This window comes from Mauremys reevesii, linkage group 12 (assembly GCF_016161935.1).
Source record: "Mauremys reevesii isolate NIE-2019 linkage group 12, ASM1616193v1, whole genome shotgun sequence".
Classification (NCBI taxonomy): Eukaryota; Metazoa; Chordata; order Testudines; family Geoemydidae; genus Mauremys; species Mauremys reevesii.
Window position 1 is genome coordinate 44,482,450 of NC_052634.1, and position 27,019 is coordinate 44,509,468.

General features: G+C 51.3%; 1 non-coding gene and 1 pseudogene across 1 annotated transcript; both read right to left on the reverse strand.

The window, feature by feature from the left end:
* The window catches only part of LOC120375436, a 648,226-nt pseudogene that overhangs the window by 101,327 nt on the left and 519,880 nt on the right, over nt 1-27,019 (reverse strand).
* On the reverse strand, nt 25,213-25,306 carry TRNAI-UAU. The gene is made up of 2 exons: nt 25,269-25,306; nt 25,213-25,248 (listed from the first exon to the last, which is right to left on the reverse strand). It is a non-coding gene; the product is annotated as a tRNA-Ile (tRNA).

Here is a 27,019-nt window from a genome sequence, read left to right on the forward strand (position 1 = left end):
TCTTTTACCTATGGCCTTGTTAACCCTTTACAGGTAAAGCAAGCAGAGAAGTCACACCACCAAGGATTTTACAGCAATCTGGCTGTCTGGGTGTTTATAAAAGGGAGATCCCTCTTCTCCCCTTCATTTATCACTATATGGCTTGTGAGGTATCATTTGAAGACAATCTACTGAATATCCTCCTTAAAATGTGTAGCAACACTGTATGTAAAGTTATGAGATTTTACAGTATGATATTACTGAAAAAGTTGCAACCCTAACCCCAAGTTCGTCAGAGACAGCAAGGCAAACAGCTGGTCAAATAGCCATTCTCCAGGAGAGGGAAGGTGTGAAGAAGACATTTACATTCCATCACAGGGACCACTTGAAGCTCATATCTACGAGAGCCTGTCACCATGACTCAGCTGAGAACTGGATTTGTTTCTAGTAGAAAGGACTGAATTATAAACAGATGTGAGGAAAATGCATGAGACTCTCTCTCTCTCTCCCCCCTTTCCCTCTGCTCATGACAACTCCTGAAGAACTGTGGGCATCAGGGGCAGGTTAGAGGGATTCCCAGCTGAAAGGAAAACCAGCCTGTCTCAGCAGATGGTGAGAGAAACATTTGTTTTAAATCATTTTAGCTGGTTAACTTAGATGTTAGTTTGTGTTTTATCTTCCACTTCTTTCGTAAACAATTCTGACTTTTATGCCTCATTACTTGTAGTCACTGAAAATCTTTTTTTTTTTCCCTTCAGTAGTTAACAATCTTGGTTTATTGTTTTATCTAACCAGTGTGGTTGGATTAAAGTGTGTTGGAAACTCCATTTGGAATAACAAGGCTGGTGCATGTCATTTTCCATTGATGAAATAACAGATTTCATATGAGCTCCCACTGTTCAGTAGTGTGCTGGACAGGACAAGATGCACATTTCTGGGGGATGTCTGGGAGCAGAGAATTTTCTGGGGTTCTCCGGTGGGGCACTGTAATTCGGGAGTTGCTGACTAGCAGCACTCAAAACTGTGTAGCTGGGAGCGAGTTACATGCTGGAGACTGTGTGTTACCTGCCCAGGAGTGGCTGCTCTCACAGTAGAGCAGTGTAAAAGGCACCCCAGCCTGGGGAACTGAGGGAACACAGCTGTTCAACACTCCAGACTGTACTGTGCTTAATGTCACAGACACTCAATTTCAAAGTCTCCTAAAACACATAGAAAGTAAATCCATGTCCCAGAAATCGAAGTCTCCAGAGAGAGGGCAAGTCTCCTGGCTCTGCTTCTTGCTGACAGACAGGTCCAGAGACAAAGAGAGAGTCCTGGGGAAGCTGGAAACATAAGCGTGGGGCTCAGTGGAGACAGGGGAGAGGAAGGGCAGGGATATTACTGAATGCAGCATCTCAGCACTACTAGATGTCAGGATAACATATAGTGCAGCCCACTGGAAAACACAATCCCAAATATACATATAAAATGATGGGGTCTAAATTAGTTATTTCCATTGATTTATATAAGGGCAATAAGATATTCTCTGTATTATTGTCCATCTCTTTTTAAATAATTCCTAACCTCCTGTTTGCTTTTTTGACTTCCGCTGCACACTGCTGGATGTCTTCAGAGAACTATCCACAATGACAAAAAGATCTTTTTCCTGATCAGCTGTAGCTAAATTTGCCTCCATCATATTGTATGTATAGTTGGGGTCGTTTTTCCAACGTGCATTACTTTACATTTATTCACATTAAATTTCATTTGCCATTTTGTTGCCAAATCACTTAGTTTTGTGAGATCTTTTTGAAGTTCTTCACAGTCTGCTTTGGTCTTAACTATCTTGAGCAGTTTAGTAACATCTGCAAACTTTGCCACCTCACTGTTTACCCCTTTCTCCAGATCATTTATGAATAAGTTGAATAGGATTGGTCCTAGGACTGACCCTTGGGGAACATCACTAGTTACTCCTCTTCATTCTGAAAATTTACCATTTATTCCTACCCTTTGTTCCCTGTCTTTTAACTAGTTCTCAATCCATGAAAAGATCTTCCCTCTTATCCCATGATAACTTCATTTATGTAAGAGCCTTTGGTGAGAGACCTCGTCAAAGGTTTTCTGGAAATCTAAGTACACTATGTCCACTGGATCCCCCCTTGTCCACGTTTGTTGACACCTTCAAAGAACTCTAACAGACTAGTAAGACATGATTTCCCTTTACAGAAACTATGTTGACTTTTGCCCAACAATTTTTGTTATTCTTTGTGCCTGACAATTTTCTTCTTTACTATTGTTTCAACTAATTTGCCTGGCACAGACATTCGACTTACCGGTCTGTATTTGCCAGGATCGCCTCTACAGCCCTTTTTAAATATTGGCGTTACATTAGCAATCTTCCAGTCATTGGGTACAGAAGCTGATTTAAAGGACAGGTTACAAACCATAGCTAATAGTTCCCGAATTTCACATTTGAGTTCCTTCAGAACTCTTGGGTAAATACCATCTGGTTCCGTGACTTGTTACAGTTAAATTTATCAATTAGTTCCAAAACCTCTAGTGACACTTCAATCTGTGGCAATTCCTCAGATTTGTCACCCACAAAAGGTTTGGGAATCTCCCTACCATCCTCAGCCATGAAGACTGAAGCAAAGAATGCATTTAGTTTCTCCGCAATGACTTTATCGTCTTTAAGGCCTCCTTTTGTATCTCAATCGTCCAGGGGCCCCACTGGTTGTTTAGCAGCTTCCTGCTTTTGATGTATTTAGAAAACATTTTGTTATTACCTTCTGAGTTTTTGGCTAGCTGTTCCTCAAACTCCTTTTTGGCTTTTCTTATTACATTTTTACACTTAATTTGGCAGTACTTATGCTCCCTTCTATATACACCTCACTAGAATTTGACTTCCACTTTTTAAAAGATGCCTTTTTATCTCTCACTGCTTCTTTTACATGGTTAAGCCAAGCCACAGTGGCTCTTTTTAGTTCTTTTGCTGTGTTTTTTTAATTTGGGGTATACATTTAAGTTGGGCCTATAATATTGTGTCTTTGAAAAGTGTCCATGCAGCTTGCAGGGATTTCACTCTAGTCACTGTACCTTTTAATTTCTGTTTAACTAACCCTCATTTTTGTATAGTTCTCCTTTCTGAAATTAAATGCCACAGTGTTGAGCTGTTCTTCCCACCACAGGAATGTTAAATGTTGTTATATTATGATCACTATTTCCAAGCGGTCCTGTTATAGTTACCTCTTGGACAAGATCCTCCTCTCCACTCAGGACTAAATGGAGAGTTGCTTCTCCCCTTGCAGGTTCTTGTACCAGCTGCTCCAAGAAACAGTCATTTGAAGTATCAAGAAATTTTGTCTCTGCATTTTGTCCTGAGGTGACGTACCCAGTCAATATGGGGATAACTGAAATCTCCCACTATTATGGAGTTCTTTATTTTGATAGCTTCTCTAATCTCCCTTCGCATTTCATCCTCACTATCACTGTCTTTGACAGGGGGTCGATAATAGAACCCTACTGTTATATTCTTATTAGAGCATGGAATTACTATCCACAGAGATTCTATGGAACATGCGGTTTCATTTAAGATTTTTACTTCATTTGAGTCTACATTTTCTTTAACATACAGTGCCACTCCTCCCCATCCCTGAGTATGACCTGGCTCTGACCTTCCGATATATTTTGTACCCTGGAATGATTGTGCCCCATTGATTGTCCTCATTCCACCAGGTTTCTGTGATGCCTATTATGTCAAAATCCTCTTTTAACACGAGGCACTCTAATTCACCCATCTTATTATTTACCCTTCTAGCATTTGTGTACACGCACTTTAAAAACTTGTCACTGTTTATTTGTCTGCCCTTTTCTGATGTGTCAGATTCTTTTGTGTGTGAATGCTTCTCAGCTGATCTGGCCCCTACTTTATCCTCTTCCAGCCTCTCTTCCTGACTCAAACTAGAACAATCTCTATCACTACACTCTCCTCTAAGAGAAGTCTCTGTCCGATCCACGTGCTCCTCTGCAGCCATTGGCTTTCCCCATCTCTTAGTTTAAAAACTGCTCTGCAACCTTTTTAATGTTAAGTGCCAGCAGTCTGGATCCACTTTGGTTTAGGTGGAGCCCATCCTTCCTGTATAAGCTCCCCATCCCCAAAGTTTCCCTAGTTCCTAATAAATCTAAACCCCATCTCTCTACACCATCATCTCATCCACGCATTGAGACTCCGAAGCTCTGCCTGCCTACCTGGCCCTGTGCGTGGAACTGGAAGCATTTCTGAGAAAGACACCATAGAGATCCTGGATTTCAGTCTCTTTCCTAGCAGATTAAATTTGGCCTCCAGGACGTCTCACCTACCCTTCCCTATGTCATTGGTATCTACATGTACCATGACCACTGGCTCCTCCCCAGCACTACACATAAATCTGTCTAGATGCCTTGAGAAATCCGCAACCTACGCACCAGGCAGGCAAGTCACCATACGGTTCTCCCGGTCATCACAAACCCAGATATCCTTGTTTCTAATGATCAAATCTCCCATTACTAACAGCTGCCTTTTCTTAATGACTGGAGTTCCCTCCCGCGGTGAGGTAACCTCAGTGCAAGAGGCTCTTCCAGATAGTGTTGGGGTGAGGGTCCCAACTATGAGAAGCTTTCCCTCTGCTCCCATTGACTGCTCTCATTCCCTGGGCCTTCCATCCTCCTCAACAGTGCGGGGGGCTGTCTGACCGGAGTTGGGACAATTCTATAGTGTCCCGGAAAGCCTCATCGACATACTTCTCTGCCTCCCTTAGCTCCTCCAGTTCCAACACCCTGGCCTCCAAAGCCTCCACACGGTCTCTGAGGGCAAGGAGCTCCTTGCACCAAATGCACACATACATACATACATAACATAAGAACGGCCGTACCGGGTCAGATACAAAGGTCCGTCTAGCCCAGTATCCTGTCTACCGACAGTGGCCAATGCCAGATGCCTCAGAGGGAGTGAACCTAACAGGCAATGATCAAGTGATCTCTCTCCTGCCATCCATCTCCATCGTCTGACAAACAGAGGCTAGGGACACCATTCCTTACCCATCCTGTCTAATAGCCATTGATGGACTTAACCACCATGAATTTATCCAGTTCTTTTTTAAATGCTGTTATAGTCCTAGCCTTCACAACCTCCTCAGGTAAGGAGTTCCACAAGTTGACTGTGCGCTGCGTGAAGAACTTCCTTTTATTTTCTTTAAACCTGCTGCCTATTAATTTCATCTGGTGACCCCTAGGAAGCGTCTGTTGATTATGCTGCACTTAAACCTCAGCTTTACTTGAGCAAACAGGAGATATTTGACATTGTGCAATATGGCTCCTGTGCTCTGTTCCCAAAGTGTTCTGCAGCAGGGGAGGGTCTCTGGTAGTGTGTGTGTCACTGGCATATTGGGGCGATGCTGAAACTGGGCAAAGTAGAGGTGGCATTGTGGGGCTGGCGTAAACCTTCTCTCTCCATTTCCCCTTCCAAGAACCGAGGGGACAGTAACCCTTACCCAGTGAGGTCACATTCTCATAGTTCTCCTGCATGACATCCCAGTAGAGGGCTCTCTGAGCGGGGTCCAGCAGAGCCCACTCTTCACTGGTGAAATACACAGCCACCTCCTCGAAGGTTACCGGCCCCTGAAAGAGCAAGAGTCCAACACTCAATACCTGCTGCCCCATTCACAGCCCCACTATTTGTGGGGAGAGGAGCCCATCAAAGGGAAGCCCTGGGTGGATTGCAGTCAACAAAGTCCCAACCCCACCCTGCTCAGAGCATCCAGGAAACATCAGAGCGAGGGGACAAAGAGAGCCCCTTATCTCTCCCAGCAGATCCATCACATACCTACTAGCCACAGACTGATAGAGGAGAGGAAGCCCTAGCAGGGACCAGGAGAGATCCTGGTAGGAAGCCCAACACCCTCCTCATTGTGAGGAGCTGGATGGGAAGGGAGGGGAATCTCCCCTAACCCTCACTGGTGGGTGCCCCCTTCATATCTCACAGCAGCCACTGGTTAGTCGGGTCAGGCTCCAGCACTGGGAGTCTGGTCAGTTTTCCCAGCCCCATTCACGTGGGTTATTTTCTGCTCCACAATCTAGAGCATTTACACCTCCGAACCTCATGGGTCTGTTCCTAGAATCTAGGCCACTTATTAAACAACTCCCAGCAGGTCTGTCACACCCTGCCCTCCCTTCCCCACCCTGTGCATTTCCTGCCCCGCGCCAACATCCAAACCAGACTGTGCAAACCTTCCCATCTCCGGTGTATTTGCTGTCCCTCTCTCTCCTGTAGGAACCCACCAACCCCCCCCTCAAAAAAATAATCCCTACCTGTGCTGGCTCCACTGCAGCCATTTCTCTTCCCTGTGTCATGGGAGGATGGGATGAGCTGGAGAAAAACATGGACGTCATTCTGCAGCCCTGGCAGGAGAGAAGGGCAGTTGTGAAATTAACAGTCTGTTCTGAATTCCACATCACGATTCCCCCAGGCCCTTTCCCTCCAGACAGACATCCTAGACTCTGCCATGCTGGGAACATGCTTGATCTCTTTATTAGAATGTAGACCTGGCTCCTCCTGTCAGGCTAAGCCCACAGAGACATTTTTAACCTCCCTTCTGCCTCCCCTCACCCTGTAACAAAGTCTCTGAACACAAGGCTGGAAAAGAGCAGAACCCAAGGAGTCACTGTGGGGGATTCCCTCGGACACTGACCCCACGGCAGTCACACCCCAGCAGGGGGAATATGGAGTCAGGAACTGGCTTTTTCTCTGTCTGATCCTTTTCTTGTTCACTGGAAAGTGGTTCTGCCCAGGGATGCTGCAATACATGTGTCTGGGTGGACTAGAGAGCTGGAAATCTCTCCCCCCACTCATTTCTCCCACTGCCCCTTTCAGTCTCTCCTTCCCCTGTCCTCTCTGCCTGCTCCTCTGGCTGGGACAGTCCCATTCCTGGGGGCTTTGCTCTCCCATGGCTGGATTTTCTCCTGGCAATTGCTAATGGGAGGAGAAATGACGAGGGGCTGTTTGTGCAGAGTCACTTTCTTGCCAGTCCCCAGCACTTTCTGAGGTCTTTCAATAACCCGGAGTCCGTAGCTCAGAATTTGTATTAACAGGGCCCAGGGCTGCCCTAGGGGGCTAGTACCAGCTGCAGAAAGTCATCCCCTGGGCCGGGCAGAGAAGAAGCTTTAATTAAGGTCACATCCCAGCACAGAACCCCCACTGGGGGAGCAGCAGCTGCTAAGCCTGGTCTCCCAGATCACAATGGAGGCTGCAGCGTCTGACCCAGGAAGCTGAACCCCAATATCCTGAGCAGAGAGGGACAGAGCGTTTGAGCAGCTTCCCTCCTTTAGCTCTCTGGGAGAACAACTAATGAGCCGCTCCTCACAGGAGAACTGCTGATCTCATTTGCCTCACTGTCCATCCAGAGTCCTCCTTGTCTTTCCATGCAGTGACTCTGGATTAACAATGGTCTCAATTAAACCAGATTTCAGAAAGAAGGAGTCCAGAATGCTGTGGAAGAGACCATTGTGTGGCATTTCTAGCCCCCTTCCCACCTCCCAAACCCCCCCAGATGTATTATAAGGACTCAAGGCACAAAATTTCCCAAAGGAAATGGAAGGTCCAGGAGTTTTCAAGAAGTTTGATAAATGGCTAGAAAGTTATCATGGTGACTGGGCTTGGCTGGGAATGCTGGGCAGTGCTTGGAGCCAGGATTCTGGCACAAGCTGATGAGCTAGAAGGAGCATGGTTAGTAGCAGCCCCCGAGCCTCCATCCAGGGACCCCAGATACCCCAGATCCGCAGCCAGGGTCCCACCAGATATTCCCTGGGACCCATCCCCCAAAATCCCTGAACAGGAACTCCAGATACCCCTCAGCACCCCACTGGCCAGAGAACCCCCACCAGACCATCACTGGCAGGCTGGGAATCCTAAAGGTTCCCCCCACCAAGAGCCCCCAACAGCCAGGGACCACCCCAGGGACCCTCACTGGAATTCAGTCCCTCACTGCCTGCCCAGGCTTCCCTACTGCCTGCCTAGGACCCCACCTGTCCTCCAGCAGGACCTGCCAGGCCGTTTGCCTGGGACCCCTGATGCTTTGGCAATGGGACCCCTCCCTGCTTGCCTGGCATCCCGACCTCGCGCCTGGCACTCCCCCACCCAGTTCTGTGCATTGGGCATGACTGAGCCCCTGGCACAGCACCAGGCTCCCTCCCGCCCCCTGCCCCGGCTCCCCAAGAGGTGCCCCCCCTCGCGGTTCTGCACCCACAAGTCCCCAGTGCTACTCCTGAGTTTTCAAGATGTTTGATATGGCTAGAAAGTTATCATGGTGACTGGGCTTATTAGAATGCTGGGCAGTGTTTGGAGCCAGGATTCTGCACAAGCTGGGATGAGCTTGTATGAGCATGGCTAGTAGCAGCCCCCGAGCTCATCCAGGGACCCCAGGATACCTCCCAGATCCCGCAGCCAGGGTCCCACCAGATATCTCCCGGACCCATCCCCCCAAAATCCCCTGAACAGGAACTCCAGATACCCCTCAGCACCCCCACTGGGCCAGAGAACCCCACCAGACCATCACTGGCAGGCTGGGAATCCAAAGGTCTCTCTACCAAGAGCTCCCTCACCAGCCAGGGACCACTTCAGGGGACCCTCTACTGGGAATTCGTAGTCCTCACTGCCTGCCCAGGTTTCCCTACTGCCTGCCTGGTGGGACCCCACCTGTCCTCCACAGGACTCCAAGCAGGCCGCCTGTCTGGGACCCCCTGATGCTTTGAGCAACGGTCCTCCTCTGCTTGCCTGGCAACCCGACCTAGCTCACACCTCACCCAGTTCTGTGCATTGGGCATGACTGAGCCTCAGCACACACCTCAGGCCCTCCAGCCCCGCCCCGCCTCCCAAGAGACGCCCACCCCTCACTGTTCTGCACCAACAAGTCTCAGTGCTACCCAGGTTTCAGATCTTTAGTAAGTGGCTAGAAAGTTATCATGGTGACTGGGCTTAGCTGGGAATGCTGAGCCAGTGCTTGGAATAGGATTCTGGCACAAGCTGATGAGCTAGAAGGAGCACTGGTTAGTCAGGACCCACAGCCCACAGCCCAGGGCTGGGCATCAGAACCCCTCCCAAAACCTCCAGAACCCCTGCCCAGTCACCCAGAGGCCTCCCCTCACAACTCCAGATACCCCTTCAGCTCCAGCTGCAATCTGGCCCAGAGAACCCCCACAGACTTCCCATCCCCCATCCTCACCCCAGGGAATCCAACAGTTACCCCTGTGTCTGCCATGGATAGAGTTATCTGTCTGCTAAGAGTGGATAGAAAGTTATCACTGCCCAGAGCTAACAGCCAGGGACCACCCCTGGGACCCCTCACTAGAATTCGGTCCCTCCTGCCTGCCCAGGCTTCCCCTACTGCCTGCCTAGATTTACCTGTCCTCAGCAGGACCCAGACCGTTTGCCTGGACCCTGATGCTTTACCATGGGACCCCTCCTCTGCGCTGGCCCGACCTAAGCGCCTGGCACTCCCCCACCCAGTTCTGGCCATTGGGCATGACTGAGCCCTGGCACAGCACCAGAGCCCTCCAGCTGCGCTCTGAGGCGCCCACCTCCATTCTGCACCAGCAAGTCCCCAGTGCTACCTGCGGTTACAGCCTCAGGGCTGGGCACATCAGTACTGACCTCCCAGGCCTGCCAGTCACTGGAGGCCTCCTCCTGGCGCCCTTCAGCTCCAGCTGCAGTCTCTGTTTGTCTGCAGTATGTTACCTCACTGTTGTGCTAAGTGGATAGAAAGTTATCTGCCCCTGCTGGCCAGGTGTGTTGTCACACGGGCAGAGGATCACACGGGCCTGGCGGTGCTGCTTAACTTTTTAACAGGAGAATGGAAGGCCTGGAGGGCAAGAAAGGATCCATGCCCTGTCACTAGCTACATCTTTGCACTGTGGAAGCAACCCTCCCAGAGACCATTTGTCATGGGCTTTGGGATCAGCTGGACCCACGCTGCACTCAGAGTGACCTCCCCACCCAGTGCCAGCTGGAGAAAAGAAAAGGATCCAAACCAGCCAACTCTCATGTTACCAGCTGGGAGCCCTTTGAGGAGCTGCTTTGAGGGCAAAGGGGTGGGGAGGTGGCAGGTCCCTGGAGGAGGAAGGGGGCAGCAGTGGGGATGGGCAGGTGGCTGTGTTGGTCGTTGGGGGCAGTGGCACTGGGACTGGGAAACTGGGTCCGGCAGCCCCACGGGGACACGTGCCCTCCGGCCCCGGCAGAGAACCGGCATCTCACCGCCAGGGCAGCCACGTGCTGGGACTGACCCAGGGCAACAATTTCCCACCCGGACAAGGACAAATCGCTGCAGGTAAAACGGGGGGGGGACCCCCATCGGAGAGATTTTAAATGGACATTGGAGACTCATGGAGAGACCGGGGCACAGGAACCGAGAGCGGATCGGGGGCACTCCCGGATGTTACAGCCCGAGGAGACCCCGAGAGAGAAATGGGCAGAACCGGAGAGACTCTGTGCCGGGGCGAGAGGCGCCAACAGGGACAGGAGAGCCACCGCCCTGCCTCTCCCGAAATTTCTGAAGGCCCAGAGGCAGTTCAACCCCCCCCGCCGCGTCCCACCGACCTTCCCCGCAACTCCGGGCTTCTCCCCGCACAGGGACCGGGGCTCAGGCTCCGCCCCATCCCAGCGGGGCGGATCCTGCTGCGGCTCCCGGGGCCGAGGCGGCTCCGAGGCTTCTCCCAGGTTCCCCGGGCAGAGTCACGTGCCCGCCCCGGGGTCTCTCACTCACCGGCTCACACGGAGGCGGCAGCAGCAGCTTTGTTCTCCGCCAGCGGGGCTCGCACGGAGCATGCGCAGTTCCAGCTACTGACCCCTCCTTACCCGGGCTGGAGGGCGGACGCGCCCCGGGGCAGGCTGGGAGATGTAGTTCCGGGCTCTCTGTGGAGCGGAAGTGACGTCGGCGAGGAGGCGGGGCGCTGCGGTTCTGCCTGGCTCGTGCGGGCCGTTGAGCCTCTCCCGGGCCGGAGAAGGGTTTGTGCCGCTGGGGCTCTGGGCATGCGCAGATCGCGGCGAGAGAGACCTTCATTAACCCCCCCACGTGCCCGGCCTCCGTGGGAAAGGGGCGGGGAAGTGTCAGGCAGCCCGGACATGGCCGGGAGCCGGTGACCCCCGAGGCGCGGGGGGAGAACGGGGGGGGCTGAGACCCCCTCGGATTTACCGCTGCGCCCCCGTGGGGACCCCCCGCCCCCCCCGCCCCGCCCCCTTTCTCCCTAGAGCCACGAGCAGCCCCCAGGGTGACCCCTCCCCAACCTGAGAAGTTCCTGCCCCCCGATTGTGCCCCATTTTCTCCCCTTCACAGTGTCAGCACCCAGGGGCTGGGAGCTCTGGGGTGTCTGGGGCCCTGGCTGAGGGGCTCTGGGGACTGGGCTCTAGGGGGTGTAGAAGGCCCATGGAGAGAAAAGATTGGGCATAAAGCAAAGAGTGTAACAAGCCCCAATGGCTGGACGGTGAAAGAGACAAATTCATATTACAACTAAGGCACAAATATTCACTAGCGCAGGATGATTCACCAGGAACAAGCTACCATGAAAGTGCGATCTACCATCTCCCTGATGTCATTTCATGAAGACAAGATGCCTTTCTGGAACAAATGTTTGTCTCAAAGTATTTCCTGTGTCATACAGAGGTCTGTGATATAGGTCAGATTAGATGCTCTAATGGTCTCTTCTGGTCATAAAGTCAACTAATTTCTGAAAAACTGAGTGGCAGCATTGGGAGCAGCGCTGATGTTTTCCTGTCTAACCGGCTTGTGCCCAGAACTAACGCCCTGGAGTGGGGCATCCACGGGGAGTAGCTCAACCTGTAGCACTGGCCAGGGGCAGGACATTAGCACAGCAAGGGAGGGGTGTGGCAGTGACATCACAAAGGCCTTTTATGACCTCGTAGGGACTATTGGTCAAAGGTGGTGGGGAGGCAGTGACCTCTACAGAGATGCTGACACTCAGCTCAGGCAGGACAGGGGCGAGGGGCCAGGGAAACCTCAGAGACCCTGTGGCTTTGCTTCTCAGCAAGTCTCCCTCCAGCCTCTTTGAGGACTGAGGGAGGGACCCGGGTTCACGTATCTGACGCCAGGAGGAACCTCTTTCGAGTTTTCTCCTTCCTTTAGGAGTTTATTAGAGACCAGCCGCCCTGTTTAGGAAGCCAAGAGCCTCTCAAGCTTTTAAACCTGTTCAGTCTGATCCATCTGGTGATGAAATCTGCAATGGAAAACATGAGCTTAAGGAGGCAGGCTTTATTCCGCACTCAGGATTTTGTCCTAGAATTACTGAGACATTAGGTTTATCTCTTTGTGTTTCACCTTTCCTCCATCCTCTTCCTCCCTTTCTCTTCTGCTTTTTGTCCTTTCACCTGTTTCCCCTCCCAACACCAAGAGCGTGTGTGTATGTTGCAGGAGGCTGGCAGCTCCCACTGTGGAGGTCCACCAAAAATGTGGGCTGAAGAAAGCCCGGCAGTGATCCCACCAGTGACCTGAACCATCCTTTGGGCTCCCTGCTGAGAACCTCAGCCTCCTGTCCTCAGTCTCACCCTGGATTGGCTGAGCAGGGGTTATTGATAGGAGGAGACTGAACCTGTTGGCCTTTTACACCAAGGAAATAAGCTGCAGTAACTAGTCATATGTTTGAATTTTTGCTGCTTTCTCTGCATTAATGTCCTGAGCAGGTCATGATTCTCCTCAAATTGCAAAGTTCTCTCAAATACTTGCTGAATAATTACTGTGCACTGTTGGTCTGGAGCTCATCTTAGCACTTTATTCAGGTCATTCAATGGAGGAAATTCAAGATCCGATGGTTAGTTTGAAAATCAGGGTCTTGGGTCCTATTCCAGCTCTGCCACTGGCTGGCCGTAGACCTAAGACAAGCCAATTCTCCTGTCTCCAGCCTGAGCTTCTGCCTTTCCAAGTAGGGATATAATGATCTGCTCCCTACCTACCTTATGGTACATGTGGAGGCAGGGCTGGCTCTAGGTTTTTTGCCTCCCTAAGCAAAAAAATTTTTGTCTGCCCCCCCATCCCCTGCTGCCCGAGCCCTGGGTTCTCCCTCCCTACACCTGCACCCCTTGGCCCCAGCTCTGGGCCTCTCACCACTTTCACCCTGCCAACCCAGCCCTGGGCCTCCCCACACACACCCTTAAAGGCCCAGCCTCGACCTCCCTTCCCTACCATGCTCCCCACCCACACACCCCTGCTGCCCCAGCTCTGGGCTCCTCGCACTTGCACCTTCCTCCACCCCAGCCCTGGGTCACTGGCAGCACTTGCCCCCAGGTTAATAAAATAGAAAAAGAGAGGATTGAATGTAACAGGGAGTTTGGTAAATCTTGGTTATTTTATTTTTTGTAACAGGCTCCTGTCCACCCCAGTAGAGTTTTCAGTCCCAATGGCAACTTACTTACCAAATGGGCAGACTAGTCCATGCCTCCCAAGTGGATGTAGTTCTTTGTCTCTCTGCACATTGTAGCCTGTGGAGGCCAAGGACTCAAATGTCTCATGCCTTTGTCATTGAGAAAACATAAACTAGACTCTCTTAGAGGATTGGAACTGATTCAGCTAAAAGATATATTTGCTAGATTTTTATGCATTTGCACAGAAAATGTTGAGTGTTTCTATTCATCCTTAGTCAGTGGAGCTCCTGAACATAATGGAAATGGATATGCAATTACTTTTTGTTGAAGGACCAGGTTTCTGCAAGTACTTGGATTGAACTAAGGCCCGCTTGAGCTGCAGCCAAACACTCTACCACTGGAGCTATACCCTGACAATTACATTGGTGTCAGTGATCTCAAGGATTCTGAAACCTGGAGAGGAGTTGGTTTCTCCCACACCAGTGTTGCTGTCTGTGCATTCCGAGCTATGGGGGTGAGTGGGAAAGGCCCACAACCACGTGGTCAGTATCAAGAAAGGAGCAGCCGACATCAGGACCAACGAGACGTTGTTGGTGGCGCATCAGGAAGAATCCACACTCCCAGAGACTCTCGGCTGGTGGCACGGTACACAATGGGTGGCCACTTCACCCGCGCACGCCCCATCAAGGGTCTGTCTAGTCCCACTTCAGTGTTACTCAATTTCTAATTGGGCCTTGGGCCCAGATTCTCCCTGAGCGGCACCAGCACATACCTGGGCCCCTGCCAGTGTTAAATCTTACTGGAGCTGGGACCCAGATTGGCAAAGAGCCTACAGCCCTCTCTGTGCTGGAGGGAAGTGAGAGCAGCCCGCACTGGGCAGGGCAGCCCTGGAGGGAATGAACCTAATGTAAACATGAGGTTCTGATCCAGAATCCCCCAAGCGCAGCTTGTGCTGCTCGGGCGTCTCTAAATTCCAGCGAGGGTCTAAAGCCTTCTGCTCCAGGGGAACCCTGGGGGAGGGGGCAGGGCCCTGCAGGATAAATCTCCTGCTGGCAGAGCCTGGTCCCCTGAGTGCTGGTGGCGTTGCACACACGGGCACCCACCACATGCACACACCCCTCAGAGGAGAATCAGCTCTGGGATATTGGGTCATCCCCCCACCTCCTCTCGCAAACCTTCTCCTGGCTTCAGGAGGGAATGGGGCGCAGGGGCCAGTGCGTAACAGCAGCAGCGTGGCTGTGGGTCTCGCCGGTGGTTGGGGGGCCATTGCCTGAGCATGAACTCCAGCTGACCCCAGGAGATGGACCCTGGTCACCAGCCTCCACCACCACGCCAAGCTGCTGCCGCGTTCCATTAGTGCCGCTGAAATCTCCACAGACCACGCTGGGAGCCCCCTGCTGCAGGGGAGACGCCCTGAGTGCCTGGCAGGGCTCCAGCTCCTGGCTGGACCTGCACTGCTGGGTCAGGGCTGGGGTGACAGGGAGGCGTTATTTGGGGTGGGACTGCCTCTCTGCCAAGCCAACAGGATCACAGCAAACGAAACCAACTCAATGGCAGGGGAAGAGTTCAGTCCAGGGCCTGGTGCATTCTCTCTGGGAGCAGGCAGAGAAAGGCAGATACGGGCAGCTCTGAACACTCCACACAGAACTGCCTGTCCTGTCCCACAACCTCTGCTACAGGGGCTTTAGCCAGTTTTAATTCAGGCCAATAAATTGAAACAAACTGTTAAATCATTGCTCAGCCCTTAGTCTCACCCACATCTTTAGGGAGATTGGGGTGTTTCATTTCCGCTCAATTTCACACAGAGACACACTTTGCACAATCCATGAACAGCAAAACCTCCTTGTGTCTCTGGTCTGGAGCCAGGGCATTCGATTTCAGTGAAATTCCTCTCCTGCAATGCGAGGTCAGACAGAGGGACGTGGCCCTGCATCCCTGCCAGGAGATATTGGCTCCGCCTCTTCTTCTGCTGCTGTTACAAATGTCCATGAAACATCAAGCGTGGAATGCAAGGCTGAGTTCATGCACCAACCCCTGAAAAATCTCAGTGCCCCAGAGAAATCCTGCCACCTGCTATTGGAACGATGTGCTGAGATTTGAATGGGAAAGTGGACTTCATCTGAATTGTCAGGAGTGGGGAATGAAAACAATCTACAGCAATGTCATTAACACAACACACTCTCATCCTGCTCCAGCTGGAAGGGAAATGGGCAGGAATTCTCGTCGCCCAAGGACACACTTACACTGATGCGCAGCCATGAGTGTGTTGGGAAGCTTAGTCTGCAACAATTTGAAGTGACAATTCAGTGAGAATAGAATCATCATGTAATGACACAGGTGAACATCAAGTAGTTGTGACTGAGTGGGTTGGAAGTGAGGGACTAGAAATCCTTGGGGTCTCTCCGCACAGGTTCACCCTGCCACCATACAAGCACTGCACTGTTGTTACTATTACTGTAGACTTATGTCTGGAGCACCCAAAGTGCAAATTGAGCCAGATCTACTTTCAATTGATTTAAATCACAAGCAGACTGCTATAGCACTATGGAGTAGACAGTGACTGGAGAGGTTTTCTCATCTGTGTAATAGCCATTGGACAGAACAATCTCTATCTTTCTTTAGCACTATCTAACCAGGGTTTAGGGTCACCTTAACTATGTGGGGGCGGGGTTTTCTACACACCCTGAGACGTCGCCTGCCAGTTCAGCGCCCAGCAAGACACCAGCCCTTAGATCCTCCTTGGTATTTTTTAATGCGGTACCTGACCTGTGAGAGGAAACATCAGCTCACAAACACAGAGACTGAATCTCTACATTTAACTTTCGCTGCACTTTCCAGAAAGTCACAAAATCTAATTCATTCTTGCTAGGACAGAGAAAAAATAAGGACACTAAGTTTTACTTGCTACATAAAATTAAGTGTTTAATCAATATAGTAAAAATCTGTCCTGATCTTCAACTAACACCACAGCGTGAAATAGAACAGAGACAAATCTTGTCAGTGACGCACTAATTCCCAAATGATCTTCCCATTATTAATTTCACGTTGCCCCATTGAGGTCTGGGCACCTCCAGTGTCATTGCTCTGCATTCAACCTTCCCCAGAATTGCCTCCCTGACATTCGCCTTCCTGCAGCATGGGGCACAGGTCACGAAGGTGGATTCCTGCACCTTGAGGCAGTCTTTAAGCCACGATTTGAGGACTTCAATAACTCAGACATAGTGTTAGGGGTTGTTACAGGAAAGTGGTGGAGATTCTGAGGCCTGGTGTTGCAGGCAGACTAGATGATCAATGGTCCCTTCTGACCTAAGTTCATGAATCTATGAATCTAGTCCCAAATTTGGAAAATTGTGCAGTTCAGAATGTGAATAGTGACCCTGTCTCCTTCCTGCACCTGCCTACATTGCTCCACAGCAGCTTCTCCACCTGCAGTCACCCTGTAGCACTGCAGCAGAGCTGCCCAGGGTTCAGCAGGGCCCCTTTGCATGACAGTGGGTGCAGCCACAGCCCAGTGTGCCTGGCCGAGGCAGCTGTAAAGCAACATCCTCACACAGTACAGAGATCAATTCCCAATTTAACATCATGGCCTCAGAAAGCCAGATGTGTCAGTTGTATTTTCACAGGAGATACAAAAATCAAGTGACACCAATTTTTAAGTTGAGTAACAAAGCTGAGATAGTTATTAACCTCCAAAATATACTAAAGATCCTACCAACACCCCAGCGTGAAATATGAACAGAGACAAACCTTGTTTGAAGGCTCATTTCCTCAACCAACTCTCAAATGACCTGCAGCTCTAGAGAGGAGGTAATAAGTGAAGGGGGCATTTTTGACTCCTTAGTGTCCCTGGGCTGGAATTCTATATTCCACAGAGCCAAATGAGGGTGGTCACTGGTTAATGAAAACTAGTGTGCTCCAGGTGAGGCTTGAACCACAACCTCAGCATAGCCCCTGCGCACTGCCCTATAAGTACTGTGCACTGTCCAATTGTGCTACTGGAGCACCTGTTAATTGTTATTCTCCCACTTCCTAGGTTGATAAAGCAAGGAGTGACCAAAACATTCTCAGTGGGGTTGAGAGCAGGTAGCATGCTGTAATTTGGTAAGTGGATTCTCTTGGTGCTCCAGGCCCCATTTGACCCCTTTTGTTCTTCCCTGTGTACACACAGAGCTGCTGGGACTCAATGAGAGTCTTGCTGCAGCCCAACAGATCTGAAATCACTGGAGAACCAGCTCTAAGCATTAGTCCTGCTTGGGACAGTGTCTCTCATGCAACGGAATTTCCAGTCTGCGCTTAGCAGGAGGCTCCCTACTAACAGCTGGAACGAGCTGTAGAAGTGTGGAAATCCTAGGTGCTTGAACAGGGGGGACAACACCCCTTATGACTTTTAAATGGGAGGGCTCTGCCTTGCCACTTTGTGGTAATGACCGTAAGGGCGAAAGTGAGGGTGGGGAGGGGATGGAGAGGCAGGAGCAAGAAGTGGGGTGGTCTGGGGGGAAGAGGCAGCGGCAGGAGCGGGTCCTGGGGAGAAAGGGTAAGTAGGGCGTGGTGTTGAGTGTGGAAGGGATGGGGCTAATTGTCACTCCAGGCCGTCTTAGGGGAGCCTGCCTCTGGCCCTGGTGGGACCACAGATGTCCCAGAGCAGAGAGGGAAGCAGAGCAGGACAGGGGGAACGGCAAGGACCGCAATGTGGCCAGACAGCGAAGGAGAAAGGGCTTTCCAGGAGGTGAGAGGTGAACTCTGGCTCACTGGACCAGGCAGCAGCTGTGGTGAGGTGGCAGTGAAGGGAGGCACATCCGGTTGCAGCCTGGTGTCTGGATTTAGGAGCCTGAGGCAAAGGCCACTGCCCAGCACTGTGGTGGGTGGTTTTGCTCATATGTTGTGTTATGATTGTGGTGTTTTCCTAAGTTAATACAAGGTGATTTTCCTCCTTTATTAAAGTTTCTTTCTACACTCAGTGGTTGTGAGGGGAAAGTATCGCTCTTAGAGGCACCCAGTGGTCAGGGCTATTTCCAGGTTACTGCGGGGGGGGCTTAGGAGATTGTGTGTTGTATTGTTGAAGAGGAGCCCCAAGCACCCAGAGAGGGGAATTGTAACTTCAACCTCTAGGAGAAGAGCCAGAGGTGCTGCCAGCCGGAGCTTGAGCAGGCCAAGCAAAATGATGAACGCTCACTGCAAGAGCAAAGACTGTACTTCTGTGCTTCTCAGCAGCTGGGAAAAGCTTCTTGGGGGAAATATCTCCTACCCCACTGCCAAAAGGAGCCCTTGAGTGGGAAACGGCTGCAGGCCCCTACCTGCTTTCCAACCACCTGTGATGCTGGCCGGCCGCAGAAACTAATGCTGGTCTGTGGTAGCCTCAGTGGTGTTCGCATGGCAGGGAGCAGGGAGCAGGTTGGCCGTGGTGTCTCTCTGTGGCTGTCTGCTGCCACGTGATAGCATGGTTCTCCCATCCTCTGGCCCGCCTCAGGTTGCTCAGGCTTTTAAGTTTCCCTTGAGTTGCCAGCACCAGCCGCCCTGCTCCAGGTGCCCAGAGGAGGAGAGGTGCTGGGCTCCAGCCTGGGACTCTGCCTCCCTCCCTCTCTCTGCCTAGCCCTGACTATGAAACCCAGGCCCTGACACTCCTTTCTTCAAGCAAACACAGGCAAGAGGAAAGTAGAAAGCACAAGGGCCAAACTTAGGGCACTGTGAAATCCTAAACACCCAGTTAAACTATAGCTACTCTAGACCCCTCATTCCAACCAAAGACCTGCTCCAGTGGGGGATGAGTCACTGGCACAAGGTAAATAAATCCATTCTGGCAGCTGGAGACAGAAAGCACTTGGATCTCCATGATTTACTATAAGGTCCCACTGAGATGTAACTCAGATTTCAGCATGCCAACCATTACACCATGGACCAGCTTGTGCTAATTTCTCTGAAACATTAAGACCCTATCATAGAATACCAGGTTGGAAGGACCCTGAGTGCATTTTAGTCTAACCTCTGCCTAAAGCAGAGCCAATCCACAGACAGATTTTTGTCCCAGATCCTAAAATGGCCCTCTCAAGGACTGGAGCTCACACACCTGGGCTTAGCAGGCCAATACTAAACCACTGAGCCTCCTCCTCCTCACAGGCCAGCTTGTAAGTGGGATCAAGGTCTTTACTAAAACCGAGGGGCTTTTGCTGGCTAGTTCAGTCCCAATAGAAGGGGAAGGGTCACGGGAAATCAGGACCCCTGAGACTGACAGTCTCTGGGGCAATGGCCACCAACTGGTAGGGAAGAAGTGAGAATTTGCTAATGAGCAAAATTCTGGTAAAACGGCAAAGCTGTGAGAGTTTGGAAAAGTCCCAGAGAATTTATACATGAAGATACAAACAGAGAGACAAATAGAGGAGAAAGAGAACATCACAGACTGCACAGGCCCACACAGACAAACAACTAAACCCATACAGCACAGGAGACTATACACATAAGGGAAAGCCACACAAAGCATAGGAACAAATCCATACCAAAAATACAGCAAAAGCTCACAACAGGAAAGCACAAAAACCACATACCAGAAGAATACATATAAAACAATCTGCATGCAAAGTCATACACACACACACACACACACACACACACACACACAAAACTATATGGCATCCACAAAATCACACAGGACCCACATGCACACATCAACATGACAGATGCTTTGAGCCCACTTGGTGCTGGAAAGTCCCACATGGTGAGATTAACGGACCTTGGGGAAGGGAGGGGCTGGAAGAGAGGGGAAGTTCCTTCTATCCCTGCCTAGTCTCCATTGGTCCCCAGGCCCTTTCTGGCCTCTGCCCCCTGCTGGGAGATGAGACAAGCCCCATCTGGGAGAGTCACCGAGAGGCTGTGTCCCATGTGTGAGGGAGGAGGGGCTCAAGGAGAAGGTTGTGTGTGACAAATGTGTGGGGAGGGGGAGGGCGTGTTCTTAGGATAATAATGGAAAACACAGGGCAGTGGGGAGGTGAAGCCTCGTGTCTGAGTGTTATGACCTCAGGTGGTGCTGCTCACCTTCCCTCCTATGGGCCTTAGTCATTGAATCCAGCATTTTTTCACCTGTCCTCACCACAGAGGTGTCCCACATGCCTCAGCCACCGAAAGTGTCCCTCTAGGAGACGCCATGACTGGAACTGATTTCAGCTGCTGGACAGCTCTGCTAGGTCTTTATTCATTTGCACAGGAAAATGTTATGTTTAAATTCATTTCAACCTCGCCTTCAGCTTAACTCCTGAACATAGTGGAGATGGGTCTGGAAATCAATTTTCATTTGAAAAGCTTTTTAAGAGAATCACTTGATGGAACTAGAACTCTATTACTCCTGGTGGAGGTATCTAGTCCAACCTGCAGGGAAACATCTTCAACCCACTGAGCTATGCTCTCAAATAAAGAGTGTCCTGTATATCCCAGAGCAGGACTGCCTCTTAACCTGGGGGTTAGTAAACTTTCTCTCTGTACAAACACCACAGTTTACAAACTCCCATCCCCGCTCTGTGTCACTAGAGCACACTCTCCTTGAGCACACAGCCCCCAGCTCCCTGCCTCTGGCCAGTCTCTCCAGCATTGCTCCAATCCTTGAAGCAGGGTCTCAACCACCTCTACTCTTAGGCCGGTGCCAGTCCTCCAGTCATCCCAGTAGGCCAATAATGTCATTTTCGAGGTTGCCTAGAACCTGCCTCAACTCCACCCCCCACTCCGCGTAAGGCTCTGGGAGGAGCTTGGGTGGGGAGGAGGTCTAGGTGCAGGTCCTGGGCTGGGATTGGGGTGCAGGAGGGGCAGGCCTGGGGGGAGCTTGGCAGAAGGGGTGAGAGGCTGGTCTCTGGGAGGGAGTTTGGGTGGGGGGAGGGGTTCTGGGGTAGGCCTGGGAGGAGTTTGGGTGGGGAGGAGGTCTAGGGTGCAGGCCCTGGGCTGGGATTGGGGTGCAGGAGGGGTGCAGGGTTTGGGGGAGGCTGAAGAAGGGTGGAGGGCTGGTCTCTGGGAGGGAGCGGTGGGGGAGGGGTCCTGGGGTGCAGCCTGGGGATGGAGTTTGCAGCGCTGTAACATGGACGAGGCGAGTGAGGCACTTGCCTCGGCGCGCAGTGGAGGGGCGCAGCTCTACCACGATCAGAGGCGTCGCGGTAGTTCTACTGCTGGGCTTCTTCGGCAGCAGTTTACAGTGGTCCTTTCTTCCGAGAGGGGACTCAGATTTGCTCCTGAATTGCCACCAAGGATGAATGAAGCAGGTGGCACCCAGTGGCAGGTCCTTCCTCCATAGGATCAGGGACCTCTGCCAAAGAGCTTGGAGCCGCCCCTGCATCGGGCACAAAATTCCTAGGCTTGCCTCTGGGAGTTTGGGTGTTGGGTACAAACTCTACAAAGCCAGGGTAGGGGAACAGGAGGAGGGGTGGGGCAGGCTCTGGGAGGGAGGATTAGGTGGGGCGGGAGGGTGTGTGAGGGAGAGGGTATGGCTGGAGGGAGTTGGGGCAGGTGTGTGTGGGACCCGGGAGGAGTTTATGAGGAGGGGTATGTGAGGGGATGGTGTGCAGGCTCGGAGGGAGTCAGGTGCGTGCACTTGTACCCAGCTCCTGGCGGTGGGCTGGGGGTTTCATGTTCTGCTGCTCTAGGCATCACCCCGCAGGTCCATTGGCTGCAGGGGCTCGGGGTGGGGCACAAGGCAGAGGCAGCGACCCACCCCGCCCCTGCCATGGGGAGGCTCGGCAGCCACTGGAGCGAGCAGGCAGATGCGCAGCCCCGCTGCACTGACGGGGCCCTTGGGCGGGAGCACTTGGGGCAGCCGTGCGGCGGGAGTGACCTGGTCTCAAAACTGCTGGAGCCCCACGGGCGAGACCTGGGGAAACCAGGACTGCCAGCCAGACAAACACCTTAAGAGTGAGGTGTCTCCTCTGCCTGTCAAAACTGATCTCTCCTCCTTCAGTTCAGTGACAGCCTGAACTGTTCCTTATCTGGCCAGAGCCAGAGTGACTGGAAACAGCAACATCAAACCCTGTAGCTCGCAGGAATGGACACAAACACCCTGGCATCTGGAGGAGATGTCTGCTTGCCCTTGGTCAACTAAGGCAAGGTTAAAGGGAAAGGAGGTGGTGCCAGGCATAAAGAGTGAACACGACACATCATAGTTATGCCCATGGTGGCTGCAAATCTTTTGATGTACTCTTCTTATCAGCAGTATTGTTTTCCAAGCCTAGGCCTTGACCAAGAAATTTGTAATTTAAGTTAAAATAATCGACTGCCCCCAGCATATTAATGACGTGATGCACCACTGGTGTCCTACACAGGTACAAGTAGCAACAACAGTGGCTGCCTTTTAGCCATAGATTTTAAACAGGGGCAATAAATTGAAAAACAAAGCTTCCTGTTAAATCATTTCAGCCCTGAGTCCTTCACCCACATTCCTAGAGTGACAAATACTGTAGCACGTCGTTTCATTTCTGAATCTCACTTCTTACACAGAGACAAAATTTTACGATCCATAAACAAAAAAACTCCCTAGTTCTGTCTGAGCCAGGCATTCGATGCCAGTGAACTTTTTCTCCTGCAATGACGACGGTCAGACAGAGGGGTCATGGCACCAGGGAGATATTGCCTCGGCTCTTTCTTTCTGCTGTTAGTCCATCAAAACGCGTGGAAATGCAAGGCTGAGTTCACGCGACTGGGCCCTCTGAATACCAGTGCCTCTAGAAACTTGCCCTCGCTATTGGAACCATGTGCTGGAGATTGACGAAAGGACTGTCTGAATTGTCAGATGGGGAATGGAACAGTCAATCTACAGCAATGGTTGTTCATAACAAATACACTCTAATCCTGCTCCAACTGGAAGGAAATGGGAATTTTGCTGTTCAGCCCAGGACACATCTACACCGACAAGAGCGCAGTGTGCTGGGGAAGCTGGTCTGGGTAAACAATTTGGAAGGACATTTAGTGAGAATAAAATCATCATGCAGTGAAACAAACTGCATGTCAAGTAGTTGTAGCTGAGTGGTTAAGGTGATGGACTAGAACTCTATTGGGGTATCCCTGTGCAGGTTCGAATCCTGCCAACTACACAAGCACTGTGCTGCTGTTGTTATTATTGTAGTCTTAGTGCCTGAGCATCCACAGTGCGAACTGGAGATAAATCTAATTTTACTCTGTCTACACTTAAAATGCTGTTGTGGCACTGCTATAGCACTTTGGAGTAGACAGTGACTGGAGGGATTTTCCCATCCCTGTAATAGCTGCATGGACAGAACAATTCTTCCTTTTCTTTAGCACTATCTAACCCAGGCTTAGGTCACCTTAACTATTTGGGTTTGTCGGGGGGTCACACCCTGGGAGACATCGCTTTGCCAGTTCAGTGCCCAGCGTACACCAGTCCTTAGATCCCTCTGGGTATTTCAACGCAGGCACTGACCTGTGAGAGGAAAACATCAGCTCATAAACACAGAGACTGAATTTCCCACATTTAATCTCGCTGCACTTTCCAGAAAGTCACAAAATTCAATTCATTCTTGCTAGGACAGAGAAAAAATAAGTGATACTAAGTTTTTGGCTTGATTAAATAGAATTAAGTGTTTAATTAATATAGTAAAAATCTGTACTGATTCCTCTAACTAACACCATAGCGTGAAATAGGAACAGAGACAAAACTTGTCAGTGACGACTAATTTCACAAATGATCTTCCCATTATTAATTTCCACATTGCCCCTATTGGAGGTCTGGGCATCTCCAGTGTCATTGCTCTGCGTTCACCTTCCCCTAGAATTGTTCTCGGACATTCGACTTCCTCTGCGGCCTGGGGCTCAGGTCACTTGCTGGAGGATTCCGGGCACCTTGAGGTCTTTAAGCCACAATTTGAGGACTTCAGTAACTCAGACATAGGTCAGGGGTTTGTTACAGGAGTGGGTGAGTGAGATTCTGTGGCCTGCGTTGTGAAGAAGGTCAGACTAGATGATCATAATGGTCCCTTCTGACCTTAAGTCTATGAATCTATGAATCTAGTCCCAAATTTGGAAAACTGTGCAGTTCAGCATGAGAATAGTGACCCCGTCTCCTTCCTGCACCTGCTCTACATTGCTCCACAGCAGCTTCTCCACCTGCAGTCACCCCAGCATGGCAGTGCAACCCCCAGGATTCTGCAGGGGCCCCTGGCAAGGACAGTGGGTGCAGCTAACAGCCCAGTGTGCCTGGCAGTGAGGCAGCTGTAAAAAAGCCACCCGCCCCCCACAGAAGTACAGAGACTGAATTCCCCAACTTTAACATCATGACCCCCTGTAGAAAGCCACACTTGTCAGTTGTATTTTCACAGGGAGGTGCAAAAATCAGATGACACCAATTTTTAAGTTGAGTAAATAAAGTTGAGGAGATAGTTATTAACCTCACAAAAATATACTAAAGATCCTCAACATAACACTGAAGGTGAAATATGAACAGAGACAAGCCTTGTCAGCAAGGCTCATTTCCCAAACGATCCTCAAAATGTTACTAATTCCCACCCCACTCCTCACAGGAGCTCTGTGCAGTGTCACTGTTCTGCAGGCAGCTTCCCATTCAATACTGTTAGGGGACATTCCCAGGCCTGAAATGTACCAGGACAGAATTGAAGAGCAAACCTGGCTCCCCACCAGGCGGGATTTGAGTGTTTTGTCCCTGTCATAGTCTTTGTCAATAGTACAGGGCAGGACTCCAGGCTCTAGCAGGGGATCGGTCCTGGCACCCAGGGCTGGGGAAAGGATGGTAGATTCCTGACCTGGAGAGGGAGGTAATAAGTGAAGGGGGCATTTTGTGGCCCCCTCCTGAGGTCCCAGGCTGGAATTCTACATTCCTGGGCCAAATAAGGGGTGACTACATGGCTAATGAAAACCAGTGCTCTAGGTGAGGTTTGAACTCACAACCTCAGCATAGCTCCTCTCAGGACTGCCCTATAAGTACTGTGCGCTAACCAATTGCGCCACTGGAACACCTGTTAATTATGTTTCTCTGAGACCCCTAGGCTGATACAGGCGAGGAGTGACCCCCCAAAACATTCTCAGTGGGGCTGAGAGCAGGTAGCGACAAGTGTTGGTACTTGGTGGGGTGGATTCTTCTGAAGGCTTCCAGGCCCCATTTGACCCTTTTGTTCTTCCCTGTGTAATAACAGAGCTGGTTAAGACTCAATGGAGAGTCTTGCTGCAGACCCCTGTGACTCTTGGCTGGTTTGCACTCTGCACTTATTGCTTCCCACCAGCAGCTTCCTCTCGTGGGTCTCTCTCTCCTCCTCCAGTGACTGTGGTCCTGCACTACCGGATCCGTGGGTCCTGCCCTGAGTCCCTGCATCCCCCTGCTTTGTCTCCGTTCCTGCAGGCTGCAAAATGTCAGGAGGCCGCCCTCCTTCACTCGATGCTCCCGCTCATATCAGCCAACTGCAGCCTCATCTCCTGAACTCGGGCAGCTGTCGCTTGATCCGGTCGTACAGTCACACGCTGACTGGCTCCCCTGCCTGGATGCTCTTGTGGAAATCCCACAGGTGACACTGCAGGACTTGGCTCTGTTGGTTTCTTTAATGTTGTGGTGTTTCCCCAGCCCCCGGAACAAAGCCGCCAACTCCTCCCTCACCGACTCCCACCAATCCCCCTGGTAACCACAGAACCCTCTGATGCTTTCCCGTTCTGCCAACACCGCCAGGCTTCGCCCCTGCTCCTTTATCTTGCAAGCTCTGGATGTTCAGCTTCCAATATCCTCTGCCCTGGGTCAGGGAATTGCCCACATTGAGCACACGGTGAGAGCTGCGTGATCCGAACTGTCCATTGGCTCCACCCTGCACTGGGCTGTCGACGTGCTCTCCTTCACGGAAATCCGGTCACTGCGACTCCTGGCCTGTCCCCGCAGAAAGGTGTATCCCCTCTGCGGCTGCTGTGAGCTCCGGTCAGAGGAATAGGAGGTTACTGCCCTCCCTCCATTGGTTCACTGTGTAGGAACACGTCCTCTATGCCAACCTCACTACAGACCTGCACCAGGTAGTGCTCATCGTAGAAGAGTTTCCTCTGACGGTTGGGAAAACAGGACCAGCAGTCCTCAGGCCGGTGCGACAATTGAAATCCCCCCCGACACTGAACACCGTGCGGTCTAGAAGAAGGGAGCCAGTTCCTTCGCAGAACTTTCCTTTTACACCTTAATTGGGGACCATACACACTAATATAGCCGTAACCAGTGCCACAGAGCACAAAGCCCACCAGTAATGCCCTCCTGGTCAGAGCTCCAGTCCCCTTCTGTACTGCACCATGAATGTGAAGAACAAGACGCCAACCCCATCATTCTTCACTGGCCTGGAGGACAAGAGAGATGGGCCCATCCACCAATCACCCTCTGCCCATCAAGCTACCCTAGAGTTGTTAATGTGCATTTCCTGAACACCCACCATGTCCAAGCCCAGCTGCTCCAAGACACTGAACATCAAGTGCGTCCTCCTGGGCCCCCAACTCCCTTCCACAGGGCCACTTTCACACATGCCCCTTCCCTGGTACTGCCCTCCCTCAGCTGCACAGAAGAGTTTTCATCCTCTATACCTGCCTGTCACTGCCCAGCACCCCCTCTCGCACTCTCTTCCTGCCATATTGGGTCCACCAATAACTCACTTAGGAGAGACTGCTCCTGTCCTCATTGTTAAATGTCAGGCCAGCCAGTTAGGGGCAGAA